We start from the raw sequence: 9,363 nt of genomic DNA, 5'->3' as shown, positions 1-9,363 counted from the left end.
AGCTGCCGATGCTCGTTTTGTTTGCAATCATGCCGACACAGATGGAGCGCAAACAAAGAAGAGACCTTCTCTGTATTCTTCTGCCTTGGCTTGTCTTCTTTTGCTTTCATCTTTTTTCTACTTCTCTTTATACCTTTTTCCTCTTTTAGTTCTTCTTCTACACTTTTATCACACCACCATTTCCTTCCTTTGCTTTTCCCCCTAACATCTCAATTACCTTTTCCTTCTTTCTGACCTCTTGTTTTCTGTCCTCTCCCTTTAATCTCCTCACATCTCCTTTGCATCCTTAGTACATCATTCATCTTCTGTTCTCTTTGACCTGCCCGTTTCCTTACTTCTCATTTCCCCTACCTCGGATCTTTTTCGCCCTCCTTGTCATCCCATTTCCTTCTTCCCTTTCATAATTGCTTTGCTTCTTTACATCGTGCCTCTCCTCCCTTCCTTTATTTCCCAGATTTTCATCTCCTTTTTCACCGCTTTCCTTTCTTGCCATTTTGGTTTCGTGGTTCCTCTCCTCAGTGTTTGTCTCCTTGAGTGTGTATAATGTGTACTAGTATGTTTGTGTTGTGTGTGAAGGAGTTAATGGAGGATGTTGTCAGTTGCACAGCAGGGCTCCTGCTCGCTCTTGGGTGAGACCAGCATGCTTTGCTTCAGGTGTGTGTGTTTCTGTATGTGTGTTTACGTGCAGCAAGCCTTGCCTCAGAGGTGTCCAGATGTCATTATGGAACAACAATGTGTGCATGCTGCTTTTCTCTGTAGCTATAGAGTCTTTAACCCTCAATTTGTAAGAGACTAATCTTCCTCAGATCTTATTCAGCAGGAAGACTGGACCGCAGCCAATATCTCCCGTTTGTCTTTCTCTTCTTGTCTCTCAGCTGACTTCCCTCCTTCATGCTCTCCTCTACCGCTCTCTAATTATCTACAGTATCTTCCCCTTTTCCCCTTATTTTTCCCTTAACTTATTCCGTTTCTTGCATCCCTCCCATTCAGTTTTTTATGGACCTGAATCTCAGATGAACAGTAATAACAAAGCATCTAAATACTAAACAAAATTAACTGGTGAAATAATTAACAAACGGATAAAACATAAGCCACCTGATTTCCCTTATGTCTCTTTTGTTTGTTTATGCATTTCTATAATCTTTTATTCGATTTTACCTTACTTTTTACTTTTCTATGTTTTTTTTTTTTGTTTTTATATTGTGATTGTCATATGACGAAGCATGCTTGATAAGTTCTTATTTCACCACAAAATGCATCTTAATCTGCAACACTGACGTTTGGATCAAGCCACTACATTATAAGACCTCAGTAAGAATCTAACTCCAAGTCCCTGTGGCAATTAAATCCGCAACTGTGGCGGCATTAGTGCCTTACTTTTGGTCTAATCTACAAAGAGAGTCATTATTCTAACAGGTTTTTCTTCTCTGTTTGACTGCGCACAGCAGAATTTGATCATTTGATGTTGCGACACACTACAAGCTCATCAAGGAGAGTAATTTTTCTAGGGTGCCAAAAAGCCTCACAGGTCAGGTCACATATTTAAAAATGCAATTTGCAAAGCCTTCCAGCAACATTTAATATTTTTAAGTATGGTTATGCCACCGTGATTATAAATACATGTGTGCATTGTGTGACTCAATGGCAGGATCTACAGATGTCTGTCTGCATACGTGCATATTTGTGTGCGTGTGTGCTTTTGTGTGAAGGTGGTGGTGGGGGGGCGCATTGGGGCACAGCTTAAAACCGCACAGCAGGCCAAAGCCAGACTGTAAAAGATGTATTTAATCTGAAGATATTCAACTCAGGTTATTTTTACTTACCATCACTGGGTATTAAAAAGCACAGTTACAGTTATTGTGCTGTCAGGAGGTAGTTACGCTTATTGGAGAGGACGCTGGGAAAGCAGGAAGCAGCTGAGATTAAAAGTGGTGTGGGCGCACACACACACACACACACAAAGATATGCACACATTCTGTCCCTTTACACACAGAGGCCTCCAGAAGCTTATGAAGACAATGTTTCAGTGAAGTCCCCTTTCGAGAAATGAGCAGGATATAATGCTTAAACCTTATTTACACACAAGAGAAGAACGGATTAGGAGGGACCTCTCTTTTGTGTCATTTCGTTTGACCTTGTTTTCTCACATTTGACTAAAGACTAACATTTAAATTATCTTTGAATGTAAACTCAAAAGCTGACACAATTCAAAACTTGTCTTCGCTCGTCCTGTTTTACAAATTTGCCTGCATTATTTGAAATAGTGTCTGTTCAGGACTCTATATGCTCTAAGACTTCTGCCTACAAACAGAACAAACATTATCACTAAGTGAGTCGGAGAGTAAATCGACCTCTGCGTATGAGAGCTAACTGGAGTGACAAGTCATTCTGTCAGAAGTCCTGATTGGCTCATTTAAATACCGCTCAGGTGTAATTGGCTGGCAAATTAAACTGTCATTATTGGACAGGTGAGAAGGAGAAAAAAAAAAAGCAGAGGGAAGTGACAGGACAAAATAGCAGCTATTCTCTCATGGGAAAACTCCGGGAAATAAGGGGAGAGGTACATATACACACACAGAAATACACAAAAAGCTAATTCTGATGTACACATGATGTATGAACTCACTCAAACATGCGTAAATACATGTTGGACATCAGAGTGTCTGCAGAGGCATGCATGTAGAAAGAGTATTTACTTCCAAAAGTCTGCATCCTCTTCAGCTTCTTCAAATTTATTGTGTTACTTTCTGAAGAGACGATTGTCATCCATCTTTTTCCAATTCAACAATCTATTATTTCTCATCCACTCTCTGTTGTGACATGACTCAGTAATAAAACTGATGGATGGACAGTGACCAGGGCTTCTCCAGGTGAACCCTGACCTCCCAGAGTGTGTGTGTCACCATGGCCCATCTGTGTGGGCCGTAAAGAGCCTTTCTTCCTTTGCCCTCTTTTTCTGACCCACATCCTCAACGGTCAGCACTGAGAGCACTCAGGCCCTGGGGAGTGTGTCTCTCTTTCTGTGTGTGCGTATTTATTAGAGTTAGTACATGTAGGGTCGAGTCTTAGAAGGGAAAACACACTCACACTCACACACACACACACACACAGAAAGAGTTTTTCATGATCTCATCAATGGATTGTGAATACAGTATTAACGATGGCTGGGCGGCCCCTGGCCACTACTTACTGAATCAGATATGTGACATCTGATATGGCTTCAATTTGAAATCCATTTGTAATGCAATATAGCAGTGTACTTCACGTGAAGGTCAGGACCCAAACTTGGGTCACTGAATGATCACAATAATTTTTTCTAGCAAGCAAGTTGTCTCAAATACAGAGTCTGGGTTTTTGTTGTTGTTTTTGTTAATTTGGTTGAAAAATGTGACTAAACTAAAACTACTTAACAGCCACAGTTTTGCATCGTGGCCAAGTTCCAACAAAGCGGGCAAATGTGGCAATGTGAAGCATCACATCTTCTATGTCAGAGACAAACCTACGAGCACCAGCGCTCTCAGCTCGTCTGGGACAATAGTCCCTGACTGCTCAAGGAGAGCTCCTGCACTGTTGAGGAAATGGGCACTATTTGTTTTTTCGAGTTTCCCTAAAGAGTTGTTTCCACCCACAAATCTGACTGATTGAGCTCCAGGCTACAGTTCAGCAGTTATGTTATTGCTCACGTATGCAGATAACACAAAAATGAACATGAAGGGTTTAAGCAGGACATGACTGTTTCTGACTGTTGCACAGTAATTACATGACTTTTACTGTTAAGTCTGGCTTCGGTAGATGATAGATTAGAAGCTGGAGGTTTCAGTAGGGAGCACTGAATGTTTTGCCTCATGCTATCAAACTGTTAATAGGTGGTATTGAATATGACATTATAATGGCCAACTGTATTCTGCTAATGACATGGTCCAGTGAACCATCTGTCTGGGGAATGAGAGGACAACAGACATTAGATCGGCTGTCAGAGGTGATACACATGCACAGATATATTCTTTGCGTGCACAGATACACAAAGTCACGCACAAGCACACAGCGCTGTCATTAAGTCCTGTTTAGGATGGAACGGCTTCACTCAATGCGTTTCTTTGAGTGTGTGTTTTTTGTGCACTAAGCTCAAGCAAATGGATTCAATATCTTGAGTCTGTGTGGGTGTGTATGTGTGTCTCAAAGGTCTGTGCCCCTGTTGTGACATCATCTATGAATGTCATAATTGAGGGGTGGTAAATTGCCGCTTTTCCCCCGCTCAGCGTCGCCCCATGTGTCAATACCGAGGTTCAAGGTGACGGTGCTGATCAATACACAGAGACAGGAGCCATCCGCTGAATTTACAGCCCAGTAACAAGAGAGCCATGAAATGACGCTGCTGTAGCCTTCAGCAAGCTGGTGGACAAGACCGCAGCGCTGCTAGCAAGCATTTGTCAAACACGCACACCAGTGATTCTCTGAGGAATCCTTTTGCTCCTGTTGTTTTTGGGGGATAACTTTGGGTTTGAGCTTTGTGCCTGTCACAACTGTGTGCGTGGCATTTTGGTTCCAACAGTGAGCGAGTTTTAATTTGAATGAACAATAGGCCCCTTTTAAACAAAACATTTTTACCTCATGACAACAATGACAACGCCCAGCAATGAAACACCTAAAAGAAATTCAGTTCATTAATATTCTTAATCACAGATGTGCTTTAATGTTGAAATTAACTAAATATATGTATATATATTAGGTGATGAAATACTATTATGAGGTACTTAGCTTATTTTTTATTTTATTGCACTTTATACTTGTGTTTCCACTATATTTGCATAGAATGACTTTTCTTTTATATTTCACTAAACAGCTCTAGCAGCTATTAGTATTTATCGATCTAAAAGGGTATGGATAGTTATACAACTGACAACAATTCTGTGTTTATAATATTCATTTGTAAAATAAAATAATATTTTTATATTGAGTTACATTTTGCTTATAATACTGTGCTTAAGCCAGACTCGACAAACCCATCTAGATACGGTCTTCACATGCAATACACGTAGTGGAAAACCTGTCCTCACACAAACGCCTCATGTTAGTCTCTTTAAAGCAGAGGCCAATATGAGATTTCAGTTGCGTGAGTTAGATGAATAAAGTGCGTATCCTCATTCTGTCAACTGTACCAGGCCAGCAAAGAACTGAAAAGATGGACTTTAAATTTCAGTAGAAGTTTGAATTTCTTGCCATGTCATGGCTGTGATGTCTACTGTGTCATAAGCTGTGTCATTATATCTTGTTCCTTTTGCGTGCAACCTTTAAATTAACGCGGTTAAGCATGGATTGTTTTCTGAACAGGCCTGCGGTTCATAGGCTCAAGGGGCCCAATGGCTCAGAAGGCCCTGAGGGCAGGCCCCCTGAAGTCACCATTTTCACCATGTATTTGACAGCAACTGTGGCAGGCCTCTCAAACTGATCTCCTCTAGTTTAGAAATTCTATTTAAATAAAAAAATGAAAAAATAAATGAAATCATGGTGTGTGTGCAAGATTGCGAAGTTCAGCAACGAAAAAATCTTTCAAAAAACTCTTTCTACTCTAGTCTGGGGTCTTGTATATTATGTATACAGCGGCTGTCTATGAATCCATATACTTGTGTGGGTGTTTGCGTGCATTTATGAATTCATCACAGCAGCTACAGTGTCCAGCAGGCATAGATGTCACAATGATAGTAGGTGAGCTGTGAAGGTGACGATGCCTGCCGTGTGTGTGTGTGTGTGTGTGTGCGTGTGTGTGTTCCAGATGATGGATTAGCTTCATTTCCAGTGTAAGCCATCTGTTGTAAGTGAGTGAGAGTGTGTGTGCTCGAGCCCCAACAGCAGGAGGGAGTGTGTTTGTGATATGTGTGTCTGCTGGACCATGCGTGTGACAGAATGTGTTTCTGTCACATTGTGTATACTTATAAGTGTCTTTACCTGCGAGTGTGCATGTCTCTAAGTGTGTGTGTGTTTGTGTGACAGTGGCTGACTGATGGGTCCAGTATAGTGTGTAGTATACCAGACAGACGCTGGGTCTATTGCTGGGGGCAATGATGAGGTGTGTGTACAATCAAACGTGTGTTGACAGGCACGATGGACATCGCACAGTTATGATGACCTCAACCTGCTGCAGGTGACCCCCCCCCAAAACAAACACATCCACACACACACACACGCAACCCTGTTTTCTGTGTTCCCCTTTTGAATATTTTGGAGCGTTGCATATTTACAATTATATTTATGAAGTAGAAAGACAAGATATAAAAAGATATTTTCTTTAATTCAGTTCCATTTATGTTTGAAGGCAGTAAGCAGGAATGTGAGGCGTGGCCTCATGAACCAAATCGGAACAGTTTGGAGGATTACAGCCGTGTTACCAGCAGTGCCACCATCTTGAAGGCCCTTTGTCAGCTTTTTAACCTGACCTGAAACACAATACTCATAAAGAGTAAGTTAAGAATGCCACATTTTTAGAGCTTGGAAGAGGAGTGTCTAGCTGTGCTGTTGTGACACACTCAAGCTCGAGCTCGAGTTTCTGAAGTATGAATGAGGGCAGAGTTTACCATGTACATAGCGATATTCTATACACCCAAAAGGGAAGTAGCTGAAGTTTTGATGTGTATGCATCCACTGAATGCAACATGATGTATGGAGTGGCCATCTTGGAACACAGTACTCTGTAGTTTTCATACATTCTCTGCCTGCCAAGAACACCTTCAGTAAAAACTTAATAGTTTCCATCAAATGAATTTGGCCTACCTGGGGCTTTGCTTAAAACCTCCAGGAATATTGTCCTGTCTTCTTCTTTTGCAATTACTTTTGTGACTACAAAGTCCAAAAAGGAAAAAAATAAAAAGATAAATAAAATGATGCAACGTAATGAGTCAGAATCATTCAAAACGCAAATTGAAAAGGAAGAGAGATAAGCGCTTCTTTCAGAGACAAGAGGTAGAAATGACAGCCATATTCTCACTCAGTTTGAACTACAAAACATGGCCACAAATTTAAACTACAGATCTATTTTGATCAGCTGAGGGGATGAAGACTGTTTCATCATTCTCAGCCATCAGGTTGCATTTCAGAGCTGACAACAGAGAGAATACTGATTATGAACTCTTACGGTAAGACATGTATCAAAGGATGTCCAGTCTCATCTACTGTGCACAACATAAGTGAAACTTTTTGATTTAGAAACGCAATGGGTTTTGCTCTATGTCCATTTGTGTGCGTGAGTGCATGCTGGCGTGTGCACACAGACATTTGTGCGTGTTTGGTCTATCTGCTGCATGTACACACTTGTTTGGTGTGTGCTTGTGTGTCTCTCCTTTTATTTATTTATTTTTTTTAGTCCCCCTGTGAGCCCAAAACAAGGTAAACGTATAATAATAACATCTTCAGAATGTATCTCTCCGTCTTTCTCCCTTGAGCAAAACAACCCACACCTCATACCTCCTCCACACCTCCTCCCTGCCTCCTCCCCCCGGCGGTGCGAGGAGCATCCGGGTGTGAAATGTAAAAGGGAGAACGCTGTCGTTCAAACTGTCCCAACCACCAGGATCTCCCTCTCTCTCCCGCCACTCCGCTCAATCTTTCCCCCCTCTCTCTCTCTTTCTCTCAGGTGGGCCGGCTGCTGCAGGTTGCAGGTGTGCGGGACCCCTCAGCCAATGAAAAATGAGTGCCGTCGCGCGCCATGACTTTGATGAACCTCACCGTACGTCGGCCTATCACTCTTCTCCATTTGGCTTCCCCCGGAAAATCTGCCCTGCTACACACGCGCGCGCTACACACGTGTGCACGCACGCACACACACACAGGCAGTGAACACTTCGGACAAAATATTTGTCTTGTTGAAGGAAGAGGCTGCGCTCGGGTAAATACGCGGTCAACAGTGCCTATTTGTCTGTGTGTGCATGTGTGTGTACTCACATAACACCCATAATGTGGTGTGCACTCCAGATTATTTATAGACACATCTCTTAAAAAGTTATTTGACTTTCAAGGTACTGCCCCCGAAAAGTTGACTTAAATAAAGTATATATAAAATATGTACACTCCTAAAACCTTAGGTGCCTTTCACCTCCTTGCTGAGCTTTGCGGTCATGCAGCATAAAAATCAAACAGAAACAAGCAATAAACTATTTCACTGGAGGAAGAATGACCTTTACAAGAAATTTCTATCTTCCAATGAAGCTGAATAGTTTTACAAAACGGTTGCTAAAATGTGATCCTCCTCCAGTTGGATGTTTAAAAACTTGTTGAGAATCTGTCCCTGCAAACTAAACGACAATCCAGAGGTTGCCAATGAATGCAAATGTAGCTCTTTGTTTGTGTTTGTGCTTGGCAGACATTGTGTGTCTGATAGCTGCTATGTGAGCAGCTATAAGAGTCAGGGGGCTAATCCTTCCCAGTTGGCCGCTAATCCTGTTCTAATCCCTTTAAAACTCTCTATCAGCCTCTCAGGACCTCAGCGGGGTTAAATTTTATCAAGTCACACACCAGAAATATACACATACACACTTCTTTTCAACTGGCCAAGTGTTCACGAGTCACCAGCATTCTTTGTCACCCTGTCTGATCTGAAGACGCGCGTCTTCAGATCAGACAGGGTGACTGTGATTAGGTGAGAGCGTCCCATTTCCTTAAAACAATGAAACACAGCATTCACACCACAATTACAGATATCATAGCTCAGACTAAATTCATATGATCTATCATCTTTCAACCAGCTGCAGAAACACCCGAAGCAATGAGTGAGATCACATTCCGTTTTGTTTTTTTGTTTTTTTTCTCTACCGTCTTGCTCTTCATAACATCTTCTTAATATCAGGATGGTAGTCTTTTAGAGTCTTTTGAAAATGTATCATGATTGCACACTTAGAATAAACACAGGGAAAACTGAAACAATCAATAAAATATTGTAAAAACACATTTAAACCAGAAATATATGAGGTTTCCAGGTTTGGGATTTTTAACAAATCCCAATATATGATGTATAGAATTCAAAAAACAAAACAAAAAAAACAATACATCATATTTTTTGTCCTTCCCTTGTCTGTAAAATGGAAAAGAAAAAAGAAGTTCCCACTTTCATTACACAAATAAACAGAGACACACACTCCCTTTAATCCTCTTGTTAAATCTCGCCCCCCCCTTCTTCCCAACCAGGCAAACACATTACACAAATGAAAAACAAGTGAGAGAGGCTGGAGGAAAAGCAGCAGGAGGAGGAGGAGGGAGGGTGAGTGAGTGAGATTTTATTTAAGTGTTCTTGTAAGCCATCTAAGATATTAATGTTGCAAAGCTACTTATCAATATTTAAGAACATAAAAGGAGTGTGAGGGCAGCGGGTGGTT

This window comes from Echeneis naucrates, chromosome 12 (assembly GCF_900963305.1).
Source record: "Echeneis naucrates chromosome 12, fEcheNa1.1, whole genome shotgun sequence".
NCBI lineage: Eukaryota > Metazoa > Chordata > Actinopteri > Carangiformes > Echeneidae > Echeneis > Echeneis naucrates.
The sequence above is the reverse complement of the archived record's forward strand: the minus strand, read 5'-3'. Positions refer to the sequence as shown.